This window comes from Apteryx rowi, unplaced genomic scaffold, assembly GCF_003343035.1.
Source record: "Apteryx rowi isolate R43461 unplaced genomic scaffold, aptRow1 scaffold_24, whole genome shotgun sequence".
Classification (NCBI taxonomy): Eukaryota; Metazoa; Chordata; class Aves; order Apterygiformes; family Apterygidae; genus Apteryx; species Apteryx rowi.
Window position 1 is genome coordinate 4,261,153 of NW_020448752.1, and position 22,884 is coordinate 4,284,036.

At 49.8% G+C, this 22,884-nt stretch overlaps 1 protein-coding gene across 5 annotated transcripts in view; it reads right to left on the reverse strand.

Annotated features, from left to right (window-relative positions):
- The window catches only part of STARD8 (StAR related lipid transfer domain containing 8), a 112,477-nt gene that overhangs the window by 74,847 nt on the left and 14,746 nt on the right, over nt 1–22,884 (reverse strand). Inside the window, exon 2 of one of the 5 annotated variants that reach the window (XM_026066161.1) lies at nt 7,417–7,450. The exons of the other annotated variants lie outside the window; for them this stretch is intronic. The gene's annotated coding sequence lies outside the window, so the exon portion shown is untranslated. The remainder of the gene's footprint in view (nt 1–7,416; nt 7,451–22,884) is intronic. 5 annotated transcript variants of the gene reach the window in all.

The window sequence follows — 22,884 nt, forward strand, 5'->3', positions numbered from 1 at the left end:
CAGCAGCGACAGCTGCCGCTTTCCTGTTCGCTCCCTCCGCTCACGGGCAACACGCAGTTTTGCCAGCAGAGAGGAGCACCGGCGTCGAGGGCAGCGCCTGCCGCACGGCCGCTGAAGCCTCGTGCCCCCCGTGGCTTTCCAAGCCCTCCGCTTCCTGCGCTGGAGCCCTTTTCCCTTTGCATCCCTCAGCATCCCTCTCGCGCAGCTCCGCACACGGCTGGAGGGCCCTGTGGACACCAGGGCGCTCTCCTTACTGGAACACCCTGCTTCCGAGTCACCTCGGCTCCTGCCAGGATCAAGCATCCGTCCACGCTTCCCAAAAGGCTGCCTGAAGCTTGGGCCACCRGGCACAGGGTCAGTAGGGCGACGGTTCACATACTCCGCATTTATCTGCATCCATCTAAAACCGTAGCCATCAGTGTGGTCCAGTGCAGCTGGAAACGCCTTCCAACTTAACTCACTGCCTCTTCCCCACAGAGGATGCCTTGGCATCCGCAGCACGGAGGACACTTCGGACAGGACTGGGTTTCTCYTCACGGAGAAGAGAAGGAACTAACATGACCAGACTGGCCTGCAAACATCTCACACCTTTTCTTTTTCCCCTCTGACCTCTGGCGCGTTGAAAAGAAAACCACACAAATTATAGTATTACAAAGCACACACAAACGCCTTGTTTGCTTGCACAGCCCAATACCTCCCTCATTTACAGCAAAGGTCTCTCCAAGCAATGGTCCAAACGGACCRTTACAGACAAAGGAAACATTACCTTTCTTTGCATTTTTAATGCAGGTTACTTTTAAAACTCTTACCAAAGAAAAACATCATACAGCCAAACCTTTCTTTCAGTTTTCAGGGTATTTTCTCATTTTAATTTCAAGGAAGTAACCACACTCGAAACTCCCCTCTCCATCCTTTTGGTCTCATGCAAACCACCTGGAGGACGCACATACAAATGTACTTTCGAGCCTGCTTTTTTTTTTTTCCCAGTCTGTCTCAATCACTCCTTTGCTACCATGGAAAAAAGTTCTCAGTGTACGAGCACAAGGTGGCCGTTCCCTTGCAGTCAAAAGGGCCTTTTCCCCACTCATTCTCCATGTTTGCCAAACACTTTATGGTCTGGCCAACACAAGAAAAGAAAAAAAACCCTCTAATGGTGGCTCTTCCTTTCTGTCCTTCAAAGAAAATCTTCCAAGTCGTGATGGGATCCTGCTGTTAAGAGGGGGGAATCTGCATTTTGTTAGCTACAGGAAGCAGAAAAACTTCCAGACCCTGAAATTAAGCCCCAGAAGGACTTAGGAGCTGACATGGGGGTGGGACTCAGTTTACTGCAGCAGTCACTAGATTTTAGAGTTACAGAAATTTTTATATGCAGAAGGGGAACAAGGACAAAAACAGCTTCATTTCCTAGGCTGGAGGTGCCTCTCGACTCTGACAAATAGTTTCCCCATTACCATTTATCGGAAAAACCSAAGTGTGGCCAAGTGGGGTTTGATTTTCTTTTAAAGTAGTCTTTCTTGGTTCATGTTTTAGGAGTGTTTCTCAGGAGTTAGTCACTGTGGCAAGCGAATCCAGCAGACTGCCCTTCAGTCTGAAGAGGGCGGATAAAAAAGGAATGGTTTATTCAGTAGTGTCCCATGCATTTTTGCCCAAAGAGGCAAAATGAGAACAAACTGAAAACGTTTCAAATCACTGTAAGTCAAGAATTTAACACAAGCCCTTTGCATGCCTGTATCACTGCCATGATGGTTACTATTAATTAACCAAGAGTGTAATTACACATAGCCTTCATGAATTGATAGGAGAGTTGCCTTTCCTGCAACCAACTCTACGAGTGAGTCTGCAGTTACTGCAGAGAAATAGCAGCATGAAGACAGCCACCGCTGGAAAACCATCTGGAATTATGGAGGCAGCAAGACAGGAATGGGCAGTGCCTAGAATAGCACTGAAAGATGTATTTTATTAAAACAGTGCATTTTATTAAAATAATATTTACTTAAGCTATGCAGATCCACAGTAGGCAAACATGGAACGTCAGAGCTTGCAAACCTTGACTGTGCCCAGTAGCCTAATTACAAAGGCTTTACCACCAACCTACCATCTGGAAATTAAACCAATACAGATAAATATGCGCAAAAGCGCTCAGCAGTTCAAAAATAATCTCAAGAGTTCACTCAGGAGGCCAAAAAGGAAATGCTGGAGATCGTCTCTCAAGTCTGAGGAGATACTGTTCCCAGCTCCCGAAGAAAAATCCGACAAAAGGAAGCATAAACCATTTATTTTCTCTCAAGCTGTCCTAGCAGGGTGATTTTCAGTGCATATATTCTTGTTGAGGAAGCATCTTTTTACTTTCCTACAGTACTACAACTAATCACAAAATATTTCACGCTATCCAGTCACAGGATCAATTCCCAAGAATCAGAGCGTGCCCAGGAGTAAGGACACGGAGGCTATAATGCAAGGAAAATGAGAATATTTGAGAAACAATGGTTTTCCTTCATGAAAAATAACCAAAAAATCCTTAGAGCCTTTGTTTCGCTGATGAGTCAGATAATATTCACAGGCCAACACCTCCTTCTAGAAAGGTCCCCCAGCAAGACGTACGCCAGTTGCCTCTCCGAGCGGGTCTCGCTTCAAGGCAAACMGAGACATCGGGGTAGACTTGAAAGCTACTTTCTAACAGAGACCAGGGTTTTGGAATGATTCATCAGCTGAGCCCACGACTGACCCCACAAGCAGCAGGAAAGAGGAAGGAGAAACGAAGGCTCCCTTTCATCACGTGTCGCATCAAAACCACTAATAATCACATTCAGTTCTGTTTTCTGCTTCCTACCGCTGCAATTGTAATCCAGACTAATTACCATATTTTCCACCATGTAAGAGGCAGCAATTCCTCAGAGTTCAAAAGTCCACGTGGAAACTGGTCGCTGCATCCAAATCAAACACCCCCCTCCTCCTTCAAGCCACGGATTTACTTTGGTGCCTTCCTTTGCGTTTATGCTGCACTTAAACTGCTGCTTCAGCTTTGAGGTCAGTGACACTCTTGGAAAGTCAAACAGCCTGTGCACAAACATACGCACGGTCCCATCACAGCGTACGTGATCCTAGCTACCGCTCTGTGATTCTGCCAGCCAGAAAGACAAATTCTTCTCTTCCTCTTCCTTTCAATTCAATTCTTTCCTACTCAAGCAACGACAGAAGACCAGATCCCAATCTCCTCCTTTCCCGCCCCCACCAAAATATGACACTGAATGTGCTGTTACATGAGAAGACAAATTACCGATCCCCCCAAAACCCGACTGCTGACGGCAAGGTACAGAGGTGATCTGAACCAAGGGACTGGCAGCGACCGCATGCAGGAGGGATGTGCAGCCTCAGACCAGCAAACCACGCCGAGAAAGCGTTGCTAGCTCCCGTGTTACAGCAGGCTGCGGGCACTCATTGCACGGAAACGAGAAGGCCTTTTCGCAAGGTAAAAAGCTATGAATCAATAGAACCTACTCAACATTTAAATAACTCATGTAAAGAAAGAAGAATAATTCAGCTGTGACAACATATCTAGGACAAATAAACTTATCTGGTTATTTTTGGAGAACCAGATGCTGTGTAACTACAACCTTATTATTTCATAAAGGGGCAAAAATTCAGCAGAGTATCCAGTGGCTTCTTCTCCCTATTATTGCACAATGTCCAGTGGAAGAAGTCCATTTTTGAAATATTATAGTATCAGCATTGCCTGATGCAGTTTTTCAAGGCCTTCAAGCCAGCCATCAGCTCAGTAAGTTACACCGCGGCTGCTGTTTAATGACAKTTGCAGAGAATGCTCCGCAGCCTAATTCTGGAGAGGTCTGAGGCTGCTATCGACAGGAATTTCTTTGGAGGATGCAATTCTAGCGTGTGTGGCTTGTGTGCAAGTCTTTCCTTTTTGCTTTGTCCAGAACAATACATGGAAAGTTTCGTTAATGTCAGAAAGGAAGCGGAGGGTTAGGAGATCTATGAAAACGCGGGCCTTGAATGGGATGTGTCCAAAGGACGGGCTTGGCGCCAAGCAGYGGTCATTGTGTTTTGCAGCTGAGAAACAGCACACGGTTATCCTGCAAGATGGGAATCTTGCAAAAGAAACGCAAGGTGTTAGCCTGGCTGTGGGGAAGGAGGTGAGATGGGGCAGCAGAGGCAGTAGGCTTAATGGCTAACATCAGGAGAAGAGAGGGTTCATTTCAAAGTCACTGGAAATTCCCTCTGTCCAGGTAATACACTGAATAATTTTGGCTGTTTTGGTCTCAAAAATCAAGGGCTTTAGGTGTTTTTTAATTTAAATTGTCTAAGAGACAGATTAACATCTCTGCCTATCCAGACAGGTTAACAGTGGTGAATCCTATAACAAGCATGCGCGGCTTCCTCAGTTCCAGCAGACTGCCACCGTAATCACCAGGGATTTACAGCATTTAGCAGTCAGCAGCATGAACTSGGAAGACCGAACCCCCATTTGTTCCTGTAGAGATGTTACCTCTAAGCAAGTAGATGAAAACCCAGCTGTCTTTCGTCATTACTGCCGAGGGTTCTGATCACGTCATATCCAGCTATTTCAATGACAATGGAAAGCAACAGCAATTTTGTACAGCCGGAGTTCAGTAAAGGGCTCGTGGCAGCACAGCCTGCTGACCTCAGATCCTGGATGTTCCCAGGGAATGAACCTGGGAACTGTTTTTACTGCGTAGCCGGAAAGGGCTCAGGTAGTTTGCCAGGTACRATGGAAAGAAGGGGAGTACTACTGCAAGAGAGAGTTAAGCGCATGTGCCATAAAATGATGGAAAAGCAAATTCCCAACAGTCACCCAGTTACTAGGGATAACACAGAACAAACTCAACCCTGCCTCATGCAGTCGTTCCAAGAGCCGAGGTCCTCTTGGCACCCACCCTAAAGAGATTAAAAATTCCTCAGGGAAGGGAATGTCTCTCAAGACCACCATTTTACGTTTCCTTAAGTGGCCCACATTTGTCAGAGCACCTTCCAAGGATGGTCAACTAAGATGACAGCAAGCAACTGCATGAGCACGTTTTCAGAACTTAAAAACCCCAGCTGAGAGGCATTAACTAACTGCATGCTTGTGCCAAGTCCAGAGTAATTCACAGGAAAAGAGGGTAGCTTAAATCACGTTCCATTTTGCTTTTTGCTGCAACGTACTATACTGCCGTGTATCGCAGTGATACTGAATAGCCCACTATGGCTCCAGTCAGTACATAAAACCGTACGCAGAAAGTACTTTGGTGTAAAACTGAACAGCTGCTCACGTACATGAGGGCTCCTGTTCCTGCTGCATTCAGACCCGAACAGGAAAGTTACGTTGTCCTGGACTATCACCCCCCAAGCAGCTCCCTGCCACAACGTGGAGCTCATCAGGCTGGAATGCGGAGATATGGYGAGCAAGGTGTAGGCTGGGATTTTTATGAAGTTCAAGGCAGTCCTTAACTGAATTCTTACCAGGACAGCCTTGGATTTTACAGGCAGTTTTAATCAAGGAAGGAGGGAGAACAAAAAAAAAAAACAAACAAAAAAACAAAAAAAACACACCTAAAAACATTCTTCCCCCCAAACATAGTCATGGATGTGATTTTTGAGTCTTCCCTGCCCCTTCCCTTACACAGGGTTCTTTAACCCTTTTCAACAAGCTCTCGATACTCACGCTGTTAATCCCTCCCGCGAAAGGGCAGGAGACCACCCAGGATCACCTCTGGAGCTCCATTCACAAAGCACCTTTTGTTGCCAAGAGCTTTCCTGTGCTCTTGGGCTCCTGCACCAGCCAGGGCTCAGAGCTAAACCTAACCTTTAAGTGGATGAAAAACAACAGGCAAGGTCATTGCCCTCTAGTTAGGAAAACCGCCTTGGAGATCCCCAGACACATCCCATGAGCTCCATGCAACAACACGTTTCCTGTTTCACACTGAAGGAGACTCCCGTCAGCAGTACAGAGGGCACTGCTTTACCCTTTCCTTTGCTGCTGCTCGCTGCTGATAATCATCTAAATCACCTGTTTTGACCTCCGCACAAAGGAGGAGACAAGGCGCCTTCAGACTGACCTAGGACTTCTCTATTTCCAGAGCTGCCAAAGGCTAACTCCCATAAGCTGAATATGGGACCAGGCTGAGCTTACTTGCAGACTTGTCTCTGAGCAAAGAACTTCTAATAGACCGGCTAATGAAATTATAAAATGCAGGACCTCTATCTTGCCCACTTGGCCAGAAATTAGGTATGCATCTACTTGCGTCTCTACTACACCGATCCAGCATTCACCCCCGCTGCAGCATACYGCCTGGGATGAACAGCAGAAGCACTAGTGAGGACTCCAAAACCCTGCCTAACCCACAGTTTCTGCCTTTGCTCCCCTCCTTCCATGCACAGACAGAGAATTTCAGCCCCAAGTTTCAGCAAGGTGATTGCAGCCAAACTACTTTACAACATGAAGAGGGGTATTTTTTCAAGCCAGGGGAGGGAGAAACCATGGTGAGAAACACAAGACAATGCACATCTCTTGGCTGGTTCCTGACACCAGGGCTTTTTGAGGTTGCAAACACACCAGGAGAAGAGGGCTCATCCCTCACGCCGCTTCCTCCCAGGCGGGACCTGCGAGCTCCCTGCTGTAGGGCGGCTCCTACCCCCAATCTCCTCTTGTCTTTGCAGGTGGATGATTAGGACAGAAGCAGCCTGCAGACACGCACACAATAGCTGCAAATCATGAGGGAAGCTGCTAATGCAATTTCGTCCTGTCTGTCTGTTGCTGGTGAGAACTTCTTAATTGCAAAGCTGAGGGGGCTCCAAACTGGGAGAGATTGTCCTTCATAAGACACAGTAGTTTCAACACTTTGGAGCTCCTAATGAGCTTATCTGTGGAGCAAGAAGCTGCTCATAATAAAGAAAGGAGGAACTGAAAAGGAAACAGAAAGGAGCAGACATGCTCTCAAGGCTGAGCTATTTAAACAGCTCACTGTATCAGTGCAGTTACTGCAATGCAAATACGCAGGGAAGGAGGACTTGACTCATCTCTGCAGGACTTCACACACACCCAGACAGGGATTTTACTCCATTAGCTGATGAATATTACAACTTTACGGCCAAACCACACTTCTAGCTAAGGTGGAGAATGGAGGGGAAGGGGCAAAGGAGGGGCTGGGGAGGAGAGAGGAGGCCGGGGGTAGGATCCCTAGTGCGCTATCTGGTGGTTGGTGGGTGCCCAGCATGACACTACCTCAAAGCTAGTTGCCTTTTCTACTCCCTTGGAAAATAATAGTTTGGGGGAATTAAGAGTGGGGACAGAAGAAACCAGAGATTCAGCAAGATGATGGTCCCTTATTTTCTTCACATAGCCCCTGCCCAAAACACAAGGAGCGCATTCCTGCTCAGAAAAACATTGTGTCAGCTTACCTGCATCTTTTTTATCTTCTAGCAATGTGAAACACTGTAAAAAGAAAGAAAAAAGAACAGAAATCATTTTGTTATCTTTTTATTTTCACATACATGGACTCCTAAAACTTGTATTCCTCTCTCATTCAAGCCCAGTCCACACTCCAACCATTTCAGCAGCTGGGTCCACGTGCCAGGTCTGATGGGAATTTGGGAGCTGAGAGGAGAGACAGGGGACACAAGGCCCTAGCACGATCCCGGAGGAAGCGCCACAGGGTTTCCTCATCTGGCTTCTGCTAGAGAGGGCAACGAACACACGCAAAACCATTAGCGTAGCCAAGACAAAGCAGCGCGTGAAGAAGGGCAACAGTCGCAGGGGGCCACGTTCTGCTCAGAGCACGACGATGGCCATGGGCAAAGCCACCACAAAGGGAAGTTCAGAAGACAGGTACAGGGCCTTGGAGCCAGAGACCACCTCCCCTCCCTGCTGGGAAGTCTTGAGAAAGACGCTGTAAAACTCTTAAATAGGAAGGCAGGCACGAACTGTCAGATCTGCGGCAAGGGATCAAAAATGAACGTAGGAAGGATGTGGTTTATTGCTCCGAACTTTAAGACAGCCACGATCTGTCCTGTGCCTCCGCGGCCACTGGGTGCCACTTGTGAGCCATCCTGCTCACAGAGCAAGGGGAAACCTGCTGGGTCATTTCCCTCTCTTCCTCCTCCTCCCCTGCGGTTTTGGTGCCCAGAGGCCCGAGTGGGCAGCGCTGAAGGCATGTTCCCTRCAGGCCAGGTCCGTCTGGCTGTCAGTAGCTATGTCCCACAGTCCTTTCTCCTGCCAGCTGAGGCTGTGGTTCCTCACGGAGGTGCCCATCAGCTGCTCACAGCTGCCTGCTCCACCCTGCAAGAGAGCAGGCTGCTCCAGCACCTTTCTCCAGAAGAAAGCCTGTGGGAAGAGCGCTCACAGCACGACAGGAGACGAGCAGGGGTAGCACACGAAAGAAACGATTCCCAGCTTTCTTGTAGCCAGAACCCAACAGTGCTACCTTCACTTTTTCATGCACCCCTTGTTCTCCAGACTGCCGCCTCCTCCAACGCCCGCAGCCATGCTCTGCCCTTCCCTGCACGGTGGCCAGCTCCCACGGGACCTCTCTGGACACACCAGCAAGGCCAGCAGAGCCACAGCAGGTGAGGGCACAGGCTCTGCTCCACCTCTCACCTCCTCTGCTGGGGCACTACCAAGCTACACCCCACAAKCTCAGGAGCAGCTTATTAGGACACAACTGGAAACCTTAGCCTCTGTGGACAGGAGGAAACCAGAAGTAATAAAACATCACTCGGGCCAAGATATCTGAGAGATCGTGCACGCCACACAGCAGGGCTTGCAGGACATGCCAGGGTCCCCACTGCAGGGACTGGTAGGCCAAATTCCATATGCATCATAAGCACTTTAGGTGAAAAATAATCATCATGGTCCACGAAGCACAATTAGTTTTCCAAGACAAAGTTAGGAAGAATGCCAGCCTCAACTGCGATGGCTTGAGTGAGCATCTGTTTTAGGAATCAGCTCTTTTAGGTGTTTTCTCCAGAAACAGAATAAAGTGGGAAGGGACTGTCATCCCACATGAAAGGAGTTGCAGCAATTCCTCTGAAAAAGTGCTCTGTTAATGGCATGAGAAACAGTTGGAGCAGAAGGAAGAGAGATCCCAGGATGTTTGGACACTGCCTTGGAGTGAACTACTGAGGGAGCCCTCTTCCCTTTAAGTCACCACAAGGGAATTCCAACGGAGAGACTTGCAGCCCCGCAACCCCCTAACTCCCATGTCTCCAAGGCCCTGAAAGAGAACGAGTGCAGTTCCTTCTTCCTTCTCCCATATCTAAGCTCACTACTTTCGCACCATTTTTCCACAATGAAGGAAAAAGATATTGTAACCTGATGGCTAACAGTCTGTGAAAAAGAAGTTTGCTTGGTCTCAGTCCATCTGTCTGATTATTTGTGCACTGGATTGAGGAAAAAACAGCTCATTCCCAGTAACCCCTTTCCTCCTTGGGATACACAGCAGAACGGACAAGGAATGAACAAACTGTGGAGTCTGAGCTCCACTTTGGCCCTAAGAGATATAGTCCTTGAGGCTCAGGACTTACTGTTAGCTCCTTCCTCATGAATACTTATCTGCTGAGGACAAGCAGAGGCAGACAACCTCCAGGACTGTCCAGCCAAACTCAGTGCAGAATGAAGTAGAAAACGACACACCGAATCCTTTCAAAGCAATGTCACCAACACAAGATAAGGCCTCTGCAGCACAGCCCAACAGCTGGGAAAAGCAAGAAGAGGAAGGAAGGACTTTGCCCACTCCCCTTTTCCACTGCTCCGACCGGGACTGGCAGGGATTAGCCCTTGTCCCCCACAAGCCTCTGAACCACCTGACGCCTTGCCTAGCCTTGAACCCGGTTCAGCGCATCTCTACACTCTAGCTTCAGCTGGCTTCAGAAGGCATTAGGAAAAGTCCTTGGTGCAAACAGATCCCCACTGCCACAGAGGAAACACGAGGGCTCTAGTTTTCCCGCAGCCACATCTCRTTACCTTTGCAGCTGAGCAAGTGAGAGTAAAGGAGATGCCCACATTTTAATCGCATTAGCAGGCTCTGGAAGCGGAGAGCACATTGGCATCTGCAGGCACGGAAAGCCAACAACAAAGAAAAGAAAATAAAGGAGAAAAGCTAAAAGCAGGCTGGCTTCCCTCACTGAGCTCAGCTCCTGAACGGGCCCTACTTGCATTTCATTTCCTCAGCCCCACTGCGAGCAAGCGCAGCAGCCCCGGGGTGAGGAAGGGACCCGAACGCTGCCTTCACCCATCGCAGGGAGCTGCGCCAGCGCTCCTGGCACCAGCACAGCTCGCACAGCATCTACCCTTCTCTCGAGGCCGGATTTCTGCAGGAACAAAGACAGCAGATCCCTGCCAGCAGAGGAGAAACGAAGCGATCCGCGTGGAACTGCCAGCAGAGCCGCGCGAGCAGGAGGGCTTCCTGGCACTGCCCCTGGCCCAGGTGTCGAGGTGCACAGCCCAGCCCAGCGACCCTTCCTTCAGGACCTTTCGTAGGCTCAGACGACCCCCCAGCTCCCGCGCAGTAGGAGGCCCAGGCCCAATCAGGCCAGATGTGCTCCCAGGGCCTTGGGGATAATGTCAGGAATGCAGCGTTCTGGTGAGCCTGATTTTCCCACAAGTCAGCCAGGACCCTTCTTCCTGTCTGGGGCACTGGGGCTTGGGGATAACACACAGGAAGATGTGCTTAACCATGTCACTGCTGCCGTGTTCCTCGCAGGAGCTCCTGGCCTTGGAAAGGCACCCAGCGGGGCCCGGGGTTATCGCTGGAATTCCACAGAGCGTGCGTGGCTGCAGGAAGGTTACCAGGGTCCTCAGCCTTGTTTGGCATTTCTGATTCTTTTTCCCACTGGAGGGAAATGCAAGGAAGCTTTGCTGGCTGTTGCTTGCTCACCTCTGTCCACTCCAGAGCCTTCAGGAAAAGCCTGTGCAGAAGCCTGACCATTGCTGTAGAAGAACATTAGGAACTGGAGAGTATCAGAGTTTAAAATGTTTGGACAGTTAGATTATCACTGGGATCTCCACAATATCTGTTTTTGCAAAGCTCTGCAAACATCAGCCTTACATCTAGCACATCAGTAGATACCCATGGAGATGCAGCAAGGGCTGGTATGCAATGAGGTATTGCTAGTCTAATAAGCCACAGCAAGAAAGGGATAAGAAAATGCCCTTATCCTAAGGTAACTTTTGGAAGCTTCCTYTCTCCTTCCATTTGCATCCTGACCTTACCATCTTCTTTTTTCCACAAAGTCTTCCACCCAGGCACAGCTCGACCTCAGAACCCTGCACACGCATTTCTGCCCATCCAAGAAATTCTTCTGCTCCTCATAGCAAGTAGCTGAGCAACACAAACACAGRGAGAGGAAAAAGGGAGRGRAAAAAAAAATAAAGAGATGCCTCAGCCCCTATCCGAGACCAGTGCTTGTTGATAGAAATAATGAGAGGCGTGATGTCCTCTGTCCCTTCTGCTTCCTGAAAGTACAGCTGTTCCCAGCACTGTCCACCACTTTCAGCCTTGGAAGCAGCTCTCATCTCTGGCTGAGCACAGAGCCAGTGCAGGCTGCTTACCTGGTTGCCATCTCTAGGAGAGCCTGGCTACTCCACTTGGGAGTTGTCTAACACTTGTAGGCCCCAGTCTGTGATCTGTCAAGTGTGATTTGTGGTTACTGTGGAAGTGATGGAAGTGGAAATATGGGGAACTGCAAGCTTTCAACGGAAGAAGAGAATAAAAGAGAAATGAAGAAGTCTCCACCAGAATATCTTGCATTGCTGCAAGCAGAGCAACGGGAAGTTCAGAAACAGCAAAGAAACATGCAAAGCACATAAAAAGTCCTGCATTTGTGAATAAGGCACCTGTAACATCTAGCAGGGAGCTCCTAATGTCCTTACTGGAGTCTTGCTACACCAGACTCAACAGAAGTCTTGCAGACAGATCAATAGGGAAGCACAAAATGCAAAAACATCATTTTTGAGCTGAGGAGCTCAATGTGGTCCTCACATTTGGACAGCAAGGAAAGTCCATTCTAGGTGGAATTCCCTCCCATCTTTTACTGCTGAACCTGCCATTCCAAAGGAATCATTACTTTGTTTACACCTATTTAAACAGATTTTCTTTTCCCACAACACGTAAGCTGTGGAGTGAGAGTCTCAACATCGTTCTCCAGGGCTTGTTCTCCCTTTCGAACAGAAAATCCAACTATCTCATTTCAAGCATCTTCTGGAGCCTCCCTCTGCACAGGTCCCACTGTGATGTTGCAAAGGTGGCCAGCAACGAAACTTTTCAGCGGCCAGGAGGAGATGAAGGTAGGGAAAAAGAATCTTGGAACAATAAGACAATCTTACTCGAGATCCTGTGAATGACTTTTGCCCACATTTAGCCTGCAAAGTGCTGTCTGCATGCTGCAAAAGCATTTTCAAAACAAGAGGCCAATACAAATATCTGCTTGATTAGTAAAATCAGGGGTTCACATAGGGAAATATTCTCGAATGGGGGAGGTGCGAGGCAGGGAATGTATCCGGGGGTGAGGAGATGCTGAGAGGGTGCTACCAAGTGCTGCCGGGGAGCGGAGCCAGAGGAGCAGCTGCAGCGAGGGCAGGCAGCAGGTCAGAGATGGGGAGGTCTGGCCGGGCCACGCACCGAGCRGGGGCAGAAGCCCCTCAGCTCCTAGGATCTTCACTGGCACTTCTGAGCCGCCCACTCCGGCAACCTCCTCGAAGACCCACTCCGCTAGATCTAGACCACTATACCTTTTCTCTGCTCCCTCGCTGCAGCACTACTTGGCTTAATGCTAACTTGGGGTGTTGATAGAAGTTGTAAGCTCATGTTTGTGTGGGTGGATAGACATGCCGCGGATACCAGGAAAGCTCCGTCTACACACACGCGTACTAGAGAAAGGTAATCAGAGATTCRCCAAGTTAAATAGGAGCGACACAGGGCGAACCAGCCGCCCGCCGAGCACCACCCAGGAGGCGAACACACGAAATCACAACTGCGGCAAAGGGTTAGAGCCATCACGTGCTGCCAGTTGTTCAGTGGGACCATTCGTCAGGTAAGAGGTTATAGGGTAAAGCCAGTTGTCCGCAGATTGCGGGCACCGAAGGAGCCCCAAGGGAGCCCAGCGCAGTGCAGGACGGAGCCCTCCGCCGCAGCATCGTTAACCAAGCTCTGCAAGAAAGGATGAAGCGCCCCCAGTCCGTATCTCAGTTTCTCCACGAGCAAGATGACAATAACAACACTTAGCTCACAGGGACGAGGAGGGTTAACAAGGGCTTGCAAAGCTCTCTGGAGACAGCAGGGACAAGACAGCTATTAATGTTATTAATGAATTTCACAAATGTCATTTTTAGACTCAACTATTTTAAGCTTTGCATTGAAACCCTTAGGGAATAGTGTACATTCCACATTCATTCCACCACAGCAGACCCACTTGCTTGATACAATATGGAGTACAGTATTGATTGGAAAGGGATTTTAGTTTTTCCAACTTGAAGCTCTTGAAGTCCACGCTGACAATACCTCCAACATTTATCAGTCACACCTACCACTATACTGTATCACAAGCCGTGATACAATAAATCTAACACAACAAACAGGGTTAGTTTTAGAGAGATAGAGTTGCACATTATTAAAAAGGCAGATGAGGAATTAAACCCAAACAAAAAAATACCAGATGCCATAAGAACTACTGCTCCAGGAAATTAAAAACTCAGGGCCTCCGGTCTCAATTGTTCCATTGTCATTCTATTTGCAGCCATTCTGTTATTCCAGATTGAGTCAAATGTAAGCAAAATCAGAATTCGGCCCCAAGCGTTTTATCATAAGTGACCTAACCCTCTAAACATACTTCAGTTCTGCAAACATGACTTTCTGAGAAAACAAAATTACAGAAAACTGCACCATGTAAACAAGCTGTGGCAGAATCCAGACTGTTGCACGTTTTCTGCAGCGGGATGGCCTGAGCCACACACTGCCTCTTCACCTGTCCCAAGACAACATCTCGGGGCCTGCAGCACTCAAAGGTTCACAGAYACCTGTGAATAACAGTTTTTGTACCATTCAGGTTTATGTGCGTGTTTGCATCTGCTCTGTTCACAAACTGTGCTCAGCCAACATCTTATGGAAGGTGTCAGCAGCCGCAGCCAACGCAAGGCAGGAGAGCGAGCAGGAAAGAGAAAAAAGGTTTCTGACTGTGAACGTTCACGTCAAGAAGAAGGAAGAGATTTATTCTGCTTATCAAAAATAACTCAGACATAGTTTGCCGTTTATCAAAAAGCAAGGAGGAAACGCACGGCCAGGATAAAGGCGGAGATGGGACCATTCATCGTAGCTACTGCCACCGATTAGAAATGGGCACGTTTGCGTGGGGCCGGGAGGGGTGACGAACCTCAAGTCTTCCCTCTGCCGTATCCTGCCCAGACCAGAGCCATGACAGGTATTCCAGCACTGTCCAGTTTGCCCAGGCAGCACACGCACACACACACACACACAGAGCTCATCAGCAACTGCATTTTAACTGCTGGTGGTGAGTCCATGTACAACCCTGGGTATCTAGGCACGCACATTCATCTTGGGGCCATGCCCACAGAGCGGCCACACGCAGCCTCAGCACCTGCGCGTGCCTGGGAGGCTGTGAAACGCGTGTGGATCTGCCCACGGGCCAGCAGCTTCCAGCAGCGAGCAGCACCCCTCCCCGTTCTCCAAAAGSAGCCGCTGCCTTCGGGACACTTTGGATAATGCGACTAATATATAGGGGGTCCGCACAGAAATACGTATCTGCACGTGGGCCATCCAAAATTAACCTTTCCACATGTGCGTGCGGCACAGGCGCGACATCCCTCCAAATCAGGCACCGGACACAAACTCAAGCACCACCTGAGACGCCTCCCCCATCCATCCCRCCTGGCTGCTTTTCCTGGGAATTAACAGAGTGTCAGAAAGCCTGGACACAATTTAAATAGGCAGTTTCTTACCTTGGCTCTTTTGAAGCAAGCCCAGAAAAAATCCAGTAACGGCATGATGGACAGAGCGGCCGGGAGACCACGTGGGCCGACCCTCCTGCAGGCCAGCAGCTAGACGGCGGCGCTGCCCCCGACCCCGGGGAGCGCCCACCCCACCAAACCCATGAGTTGCTCCKYGCAGCATGGAGCAGCCGGGCGAGCRCCGGAGGACGAGCTGCCGCGGCAGAGGGGAGGGAGGGAGGGACGGGACGGGAGGAGGGCGCGCTGCCCGCGGAGGCGGGCCGGAGGATTCAAACCCTGCACCGTTACTCAGTTGGTTACCAACGGGCTTGGATTGCAGTCAAAATTCCCTGAAGACTGCGCGTTTTAAAAAGAGACAGGCTTTCCTTCCCGACTCTTTAATGCACCGTGCAGCATTGCCATCCCTAGGCAGCTGGAAAGGGCGAAGGAAAAGGAGGCTCCACACAGCAGACGAAATGGGAGTTTCACTGTCAAAGACACATGTAGGACATTGGAAATCCAAACCCCAGATGGTTTAGATTTTCACTCCAACCCCTGCTCCAGCTCATCAGCACCAGTCGCAGACGCACTTTCACAGAGCTCTCGGTGCTTTTCTCTCTAAGGGATAAACAGTACCCTGCGGGGTTAACGTTTCCGTCCCTGGATGCCCCCGCCGCAGCCCGCAAACCCTTTACGCTCAGGTGCGGCCAGCTGCATTGCAGCCACAGTGGGAAATGAGTTCTTCTGCAGGGCAACTGGCAGCGGCTCCGCAAGCCTGCGATTGTGGCCATAGCTGGGAGAAAACTGTAGGGGGGAAAAAATACAGTCATCAAGTGTGGCCTGGCCATTCATTTTGACTCTATTCACAGCTCCTTATCTTCCTTCTGCAAACATTTGTGCAAGCCTAGCATTTGTTCACAAGAAAGACCACAATAAAGGGAAGTGCCACAAACTTGTGCAAGTAATCAAGTATACAGGCCTTCAAATTAGAAGTCTTATAGACACATAAGAAAAACACCACCAATTTGTGGTTTAAGAGATCTATTTCAAAATAAGCTACAGCAAGTTGATCAGCAGTCACACCAGGACTAAGCCGTATTTCTGAAGACTGATTAGCAAATAACCAGCCACCCTACAGTCCAGCTCCTGCTCACTCCTTATCCCCATGCGGCTCCACACACCAGCAAGCAACGATTCTGCAGCGTGCAGCACACAGGCCAACCCTGGATCCATACAAAATACACAGCAGGACTAGAACATGCGCTGTTATTTATGAGCTAGGTGCCCAGCTCTCTATCAGAGCAACACATAATTTATATTTTAATACCCCAGCAGACGTTGCATGCAGCAGCTGAGCCCTCTGCCAAACGTCAGTGATTGCTGTTGATCACAGACGGCCTAGGACATAGCACTGGAGCCCATCTAAGCAGTAAGGGGGTCCCAGCAGACCGCTCCTGCCCACCCTGGGGCTGGGGGCTGGTGGGGAACAGCCACTGCATTTCCCTCTCCTCCACCAGCTCTCTTCAGGCTGCCCTGCTGTGTCTGCACGAGGGCCGGGAGCCTGCTGCCACCCCGGGCACCAGAGCAACCCTGAAACCACTGCACTCACTGATGAGGAGAGCCAGGACCACCAGGAGAAGGCGGCGGTGGAGCAAACGGGACCTGCCCTCCTGCACTGCGCTCATCAGCTCCGGCTGGTGGGAGCAGCAGAGCCCAGGCAGACCGGCCGGGCGGCAGGGCGAGCACGGGGACATCCCGAGGTGCACAGCATTCCTGCAGCACTCGGCATCACCACCTCTGAGGGGAAGAGGCTTTGCCAGATGCCAGATCTCCGTTAGAGAGGGAATGGAGCACGGGCTGTTCCTGGAAGTGAACTTTTGGGGCCTTTGCATCATGGCTATCAGGGAAAAGGGGAGAAAATATTTCAAGATCAGCTTGATTTCTTTCACAGGTTTCACAACAGTCTCGCTAGATGATGCCAGCTGCGGTGGCTGGAACAGCCATCCCTGCCTGTCTGCCTCGGGGCCACACAAACGCCGTGCAAGACCCTATGCAGCAGAACTGCCCATGAGTTGTGAATCCCCCCCGCAGGATCTGGGCTCCACAACATGGAGCTGCGGGGAAAACTCATCTCCAAAACCTGTGCCTTGCTACCTGGGACACCTGCAGCAACGGCCCATGCGTCCTTTAACACTGAGTCCTCCCCGGCCTCACTGACACCCTCAGCTGTAAAGCGCAGACGGTGGTCACACCGCACCAGAAAAGCAGAAGAGGGGGGACAGAACGGTGACAGCAGGGGACGCGCAAGATACTGACTGAGGTCCCTCTCCATCTATTTTTTTTTAATTAAAACAAGCACTGAACAAAGTACAAGCAAGTAAAGTGGTCAAAGTCATGRAAGGTGACAGAGGACCACAAAGCAGGAGCAGGGCTGGTGAGGCTGCACCCACCTGCGAGAAGATACAGCTACCTCCACACACATCCTACAGACCCCTCCAGGACTCCCTGGGTCTGCACAGCTACCGCTGAGGGACGCGGCCCAGGGACTCCTGAGCACACGGCGGGCGAGGGTCCCACTGGACAGGACGCCCTTCGGGCCGCTGCCCAGCGGCATTAACATTCCTCCCGAGGCAGGCACGCAGACTATGTCATTCTCGGGCATCGGCTCCAGTTGCCTCCCTCCATCTCCCCCTTGCTCATTCCTCAGCTCCCATTTTGGCACCGGTCCCAGGCTTGGCACTGACCACAGCTGCTTTATGGTCTTTCCTGGTTTACCGGGCCCAGCTCAGCCAGGGCTGGATAGCTACAAAGGCATAGCGTAAGCTCTGGGTGTTGTCCCCCCTTCTTCTCCTTTAGACATTCAGGGCTGAGAAGACAGTTTATCACTTGGGGACACCTCACCCCAGTCATCTTCTTTAGCAACCTTTTACTGGTAAAAGGGTGTGCACATGAGTTACACCCACACACTGCTCTCTGACAGTCACCAGTGCCCCATAAGTTACTCACCCTGCCTCAAAGGCTACACTTCTTTTTCTGGGGACTTGCAAGTATTTCCCTGTGGCAGRTGAAGGCAGCTGGACAAAATGCCTATTTCCAAACAACCCCCATCAGCTCACTCGGTGCAGGTGCGCTAGAGTTTTTTTAAAACCTCCAGGTGAATCCCATCATGGCAGAGCTGCTGAAGGGCATTACAGCTGTTTGCTATGTGATCCCGCGAAAGGCATTCGCCAGCCCTTATTCACTGCAGACCACCTAGAGTAACTTCTCGACATTTCTTGTAGTCGCTGCCTTAGCAGTAGGGGATCCTGCAGCGCAGAGCGGAGGCACACGGGCAGAGCCGGATGCAGAGCCCAGGTCTGGAACAGCAGGGTTTGGTGTGTGCAAAATACGCTGACAGACCAGGAAATGGGCAAGCGGGATTTATGTGCATGCACGGTCAGGCGGGACCCAGACCTCCTGTCCTCCGGTATGGTCTCCGTACAGGAGGCACGTTCATTCACCATTTCCTTTTCAACCARTGCTAGGGGTTAAGCTAATTTTCTAAAGGAAGGATTCCTTGCAAAGAGCAGAGACAATTCTGGGCTGGCTTCCATTCTGGTTTCCTCTTGGTCTTGTCACTTTTTCCATTCGGGGCTATCTGGTTAGCAGCTGCGCTATGCTTCAGGAGGCAAAGTGCTAGCGAGGCAGGTAGTCACACTTCCCAGACAGCACATGCAACCCATCAGGTGGCGACAGGTATTCATAAATTAATTGTGATAGACTGATGGAGATATCTCTGTCCCAGCTAAAAACAAACAAACAAAACAAAAAAAGACACACACAACCATAAAAATCCTTCCTGAAAGGGTGAGAGCCACAAAAAGTTTTAAGCACAACTATACTGGCCCACTAGAAATGCACCAACGGAGAAGTGACACAGCAAGCACCTAGTTTCACAGATTGCTCTGATGGTAATAAGTCCTATTCCCGCTTCCTAATAAATAAATAAATAAAAGTTATCAGTGCAAACAGAAGCAAGTTGTCTCCTTCGCAGGGCCTGGGAAACAAACCACAGACTTCTGCATATTTTTGTAGCTTCTTCCTATCTAGTCATACCAAAAGCATTCAAGTAGTTTTAAATCTAGGATCCTTCTTCTGCATACCAGGATATTATCCTCAGTAAGATTAGGTCTTGAGTACTGGATCCACTGCAGAGTGGCTGAAACATGTCCACACAGCTTTCCAAAGTTGATATTTCCCACAAAGTGATGCCAGGACACAGACTCCCTTGTTGCACGTGTCTCTTCACAACATTTCTAATGTACTTACTGAAAAGACAAAAGCAATTTCTGCTAATTCTATATATATACACACACCACTATTACCTTCAGATTACACGAGTCCATTTTAAGTTAAGAGTCCATTTTAAATGGGAGGTTCTAAAGAAAGCGACATACTGTACAAACTTATTAAGAGGGTTCCACACAGCCAAATACCAGCTGTGCCCCATCTGTTGCCCACACTGTCCAAACTCAGTTTGGTCCACCAAGACGCTCACCAACCGAACCTAATGCTGCAAATTGACATCTTGCTTTCTCCTCTATCTGTAGGGCAGAGCTGGTATTCTGGAGGACAGGTACGGCATATTCTCACAACAGGTCATCATCCAGAGGATCCGAGGTCACCTTTGAAGGTGCCTGCAGCCAGTGAGTCATTCCTATCCCATTGATGAGCTATTATTATCATTGCTGCTGCTCAACAGCACTCAGGCGCCGTATTAATAACAACTAAAGGCTGGCAGCCTTCCAGATAATGTCCCTCTCCGGCAAGGCAAGCAGCTGTCACTGCTCCCGAGGGTCAGTCCCGCTTCTGCTGGTAAACATGGGGTGTCTGAAGAGGTGTGAGCATTAGGCACACTGTTCCTTAGAAGCAAACAGTTCCAGCAAGTCATTAACATGCAGTGATTTTCCACTTTCTGCTATGAACAGGCATTTCCCAGAGGTCAGGAAGAAAGCAGCTACTTGCAGAGCAAGCATTTGCCATATTAGCATAGCAGGAACAGTAACCCTTTTATTTTAATAATGCYGAATTGATAGGCGGGTGCTGAAAGACTCCAGCACTGGAAGCACAGAACATGAGGGTGTGACACRGGATGGCGAGAGAAAAAGGGGGCGGAGAAGTGCAAAGCCCTGCTGCCCACATGAAGCATCACCCCGTTGGAGCTGGTAGAGAACGTGCCCTTCCAACAACAGCGCTTAACTCTTCCTGTGCTGGATGACCAGCCCCTCTGCCACAGCAGATGAAGTAAGATGCTTTGCAGACCCTACTCTATTCAGCAGCGARATCTGGTATGTGGTACGCCTTGCTCCTTGCTAGTCAGGTGGCGAAGCTGATTTGGGCTTGATTTTGGATTTGCAGTGCCATTCCCAGCACTGACATCAGCGCTGACCAGAAGATGCTGGGTTCCTGGCCAGAAAGGCCAAAGTTCTCCATTTAAACTCCACARCAGCAGTGCTGGTTTTCACACAGATACTCTTACCCAGACGGAGATGTCTCTGGGGCCCACCAGCAGTTTAAACTGGTCTCTTAAGGCCTTGGCGTCTTCTCCGAGTCTGCAGACAAGGCAGTTCACAGYGGTTTCTGTGATGAAGGCACTGGGAACGTGACCGAGCTGTTCTTACTTTAAGACAGCAAAGGGCTCCTCAGCGTTAAGAGGAGGGAGAGAGCCCATCACTTCACGCAACTCCCAGCTGGTCACCCAGCCCACGTGAGCTGTCCAAGGAAAGGACCTGGCAGARGAGGGGACTGGCACACCTTCCAGTCAGCGTTTCCAGGAGGGATTTTGCTGTGCGTCCTCTGCACCCAGAAGCGCTGCTGCAGGAGATGGTGAGGCGCAGGGCGGGAAGCAGGGCAGGAGAGGTGCAACACCGGCACTGTCTCACATGGGCAGAGGAGCTCCRTGCCAGCCTGTAAAGGTGGGGAGAAGACAGAAAGAGGCAGCAGCGGTTGGCAGTGGCTGCTTGATGCCAATGACAGGAAACCATGAAGGCTGGTTACAAGGGACTGACGAGCCATGCTGGCACCTGAATCTCCATAGACTCCTGTCTAATTCTGAGTCCAAGCAAAAAAAAACCCCTCCAAACACTAGGCTTTGCACCCTAGTTTTGAAGAAGCACAAGACACCACAAAAAGCCTACTAAGATATGAGAACTGGACAAAACCAAAAAAAAATCTCTTGTTCCCTGCCATCTCACCACAACTCTGCACCACTGGTGACTCGGCGTGCTCCGTCTCTGCTTGTCGCCAGCGTCTCCGAGCTCAGCGTACCCTTCGCGGCCTGAGGAGCCAGCCGCCAGCCAACCTCCTCAGCAAAGCGGCTGCCCCCACGGAGGCAAGGCGGGAGCGAGCGCCGCGCTGCTCCACGAAATGCCGGGCGCTAACTCACAGTCACCTACTGCCGATTTGCTAACTGGCTTCTTGGAAACAAGCAGCCTCCCCAAGAGGCAGATCTTCTTGCCAAGTCCCGGAGCCCTGTCTGGAGAGCAGAACCCACTACTCTCCCCATTCCCATAGCCTTGGGCTATCCTGGGCTTTCTATGACAGGATAAAAGCGGCAGGGAGCTCTCCGACTTGTGAGTGTTTTTGCAGATGATTCTTGGTCAAGAAAAGTTAAGCACAGCATCAGGAAAACCTCAGCTCCTTTGAGACCCAGCACCAGGGAGGAAGCGAACCACAGAACATATGCTTAGCATCTTTAACATACATCTTAATTCCTCCCTCTCCTGCTGATCCACAGCAGGGACAAAGTCTCGTAACCACCCCCCACGAAGGGCTTGCTAGAAAGCCCGAACTGCTCTGGATGCTAGCTAGCCTCCTAGCAGGAATGGATCCGGGTGCAGGGCAACCACTCAAACAAGTGGCTCAAGTCTGCGCTTAACAGCCACCCTTATACGCAGCGAGAGGCCAAGCAAGATGTCAGAGGAAACAAATGAGAGGAAAACAGTGGCAGGAGACTAAGTGCGCAGTTCCACAAGGGTTTTTCCAACTCCACTATGTACCATAGTCTTTCTGGATATTATTTATGTTTGCACGTACCATGAAACACACACCCAACTCTTCCTGGCAGAGATTTGCAAAGCTGTGGACAAGATACAGCCAAAACGCTCCAGTTTCCTCAAGCCCAGTTCTATCTGCTCAGGCATTTAAATAAGCTGCCTGGCCACAGTTCATCAGGACAGGCACGAGGAGCACGGCTGCCCGGTAAGGAGCACGGCTGCCTGGAACGCAGCACTGCTTCCGCGGGCAACCTGCACTCGCTCGCTGAGGGGGTCTCACCCTTCCTCACGTTTTCTTTTTTGTTTTGAAATGAGCACAAACCTCTTTCTCCACAGAGGCCTCCTCCTCTTCATGGATATGCACAGACATTTATCAYAGAATAACAGAAGTTTAAGATCATGAGTTTTAGACTCAGCCTTTACTAGGTTGCTTTACCAAAACCATGCCTAACAAGCAGTTTGCCCATCAGGTTTTTCACTTCGCTCTCTATTCCTTTTCTCTTAAATCTGCTCATTAAAAATAATCCCAACATGCATGCTTCAGTCTCCAACACTGCATTTCAGGAACACAAACCATTAATTTTTTTTTTTTTTTTTAAATCAGATGACAGTCTACACTGTTTGGTTTTGATTATGAGAACAAACAATAAAAATGAAAGTGTTATTTCTTGGAACTGATACCGACCTAATCTTGTCAGTCATAATGGGGCTCTTGGCTTTTGTGGCTCAACCAGAAATGGTTTCTACCCCGTCACTGGTTCCTTAACCTAAGCAAACAGCACCTCCCTAGCTTTCTTCTCCTAGGACAATCATTTTTCTTGAGGAGCGGTTACACCACTGGTCACCAGTAAGTACCTCCCTGAAAGAGAACGTGCAGCATCAAAAGAGAAACTATAA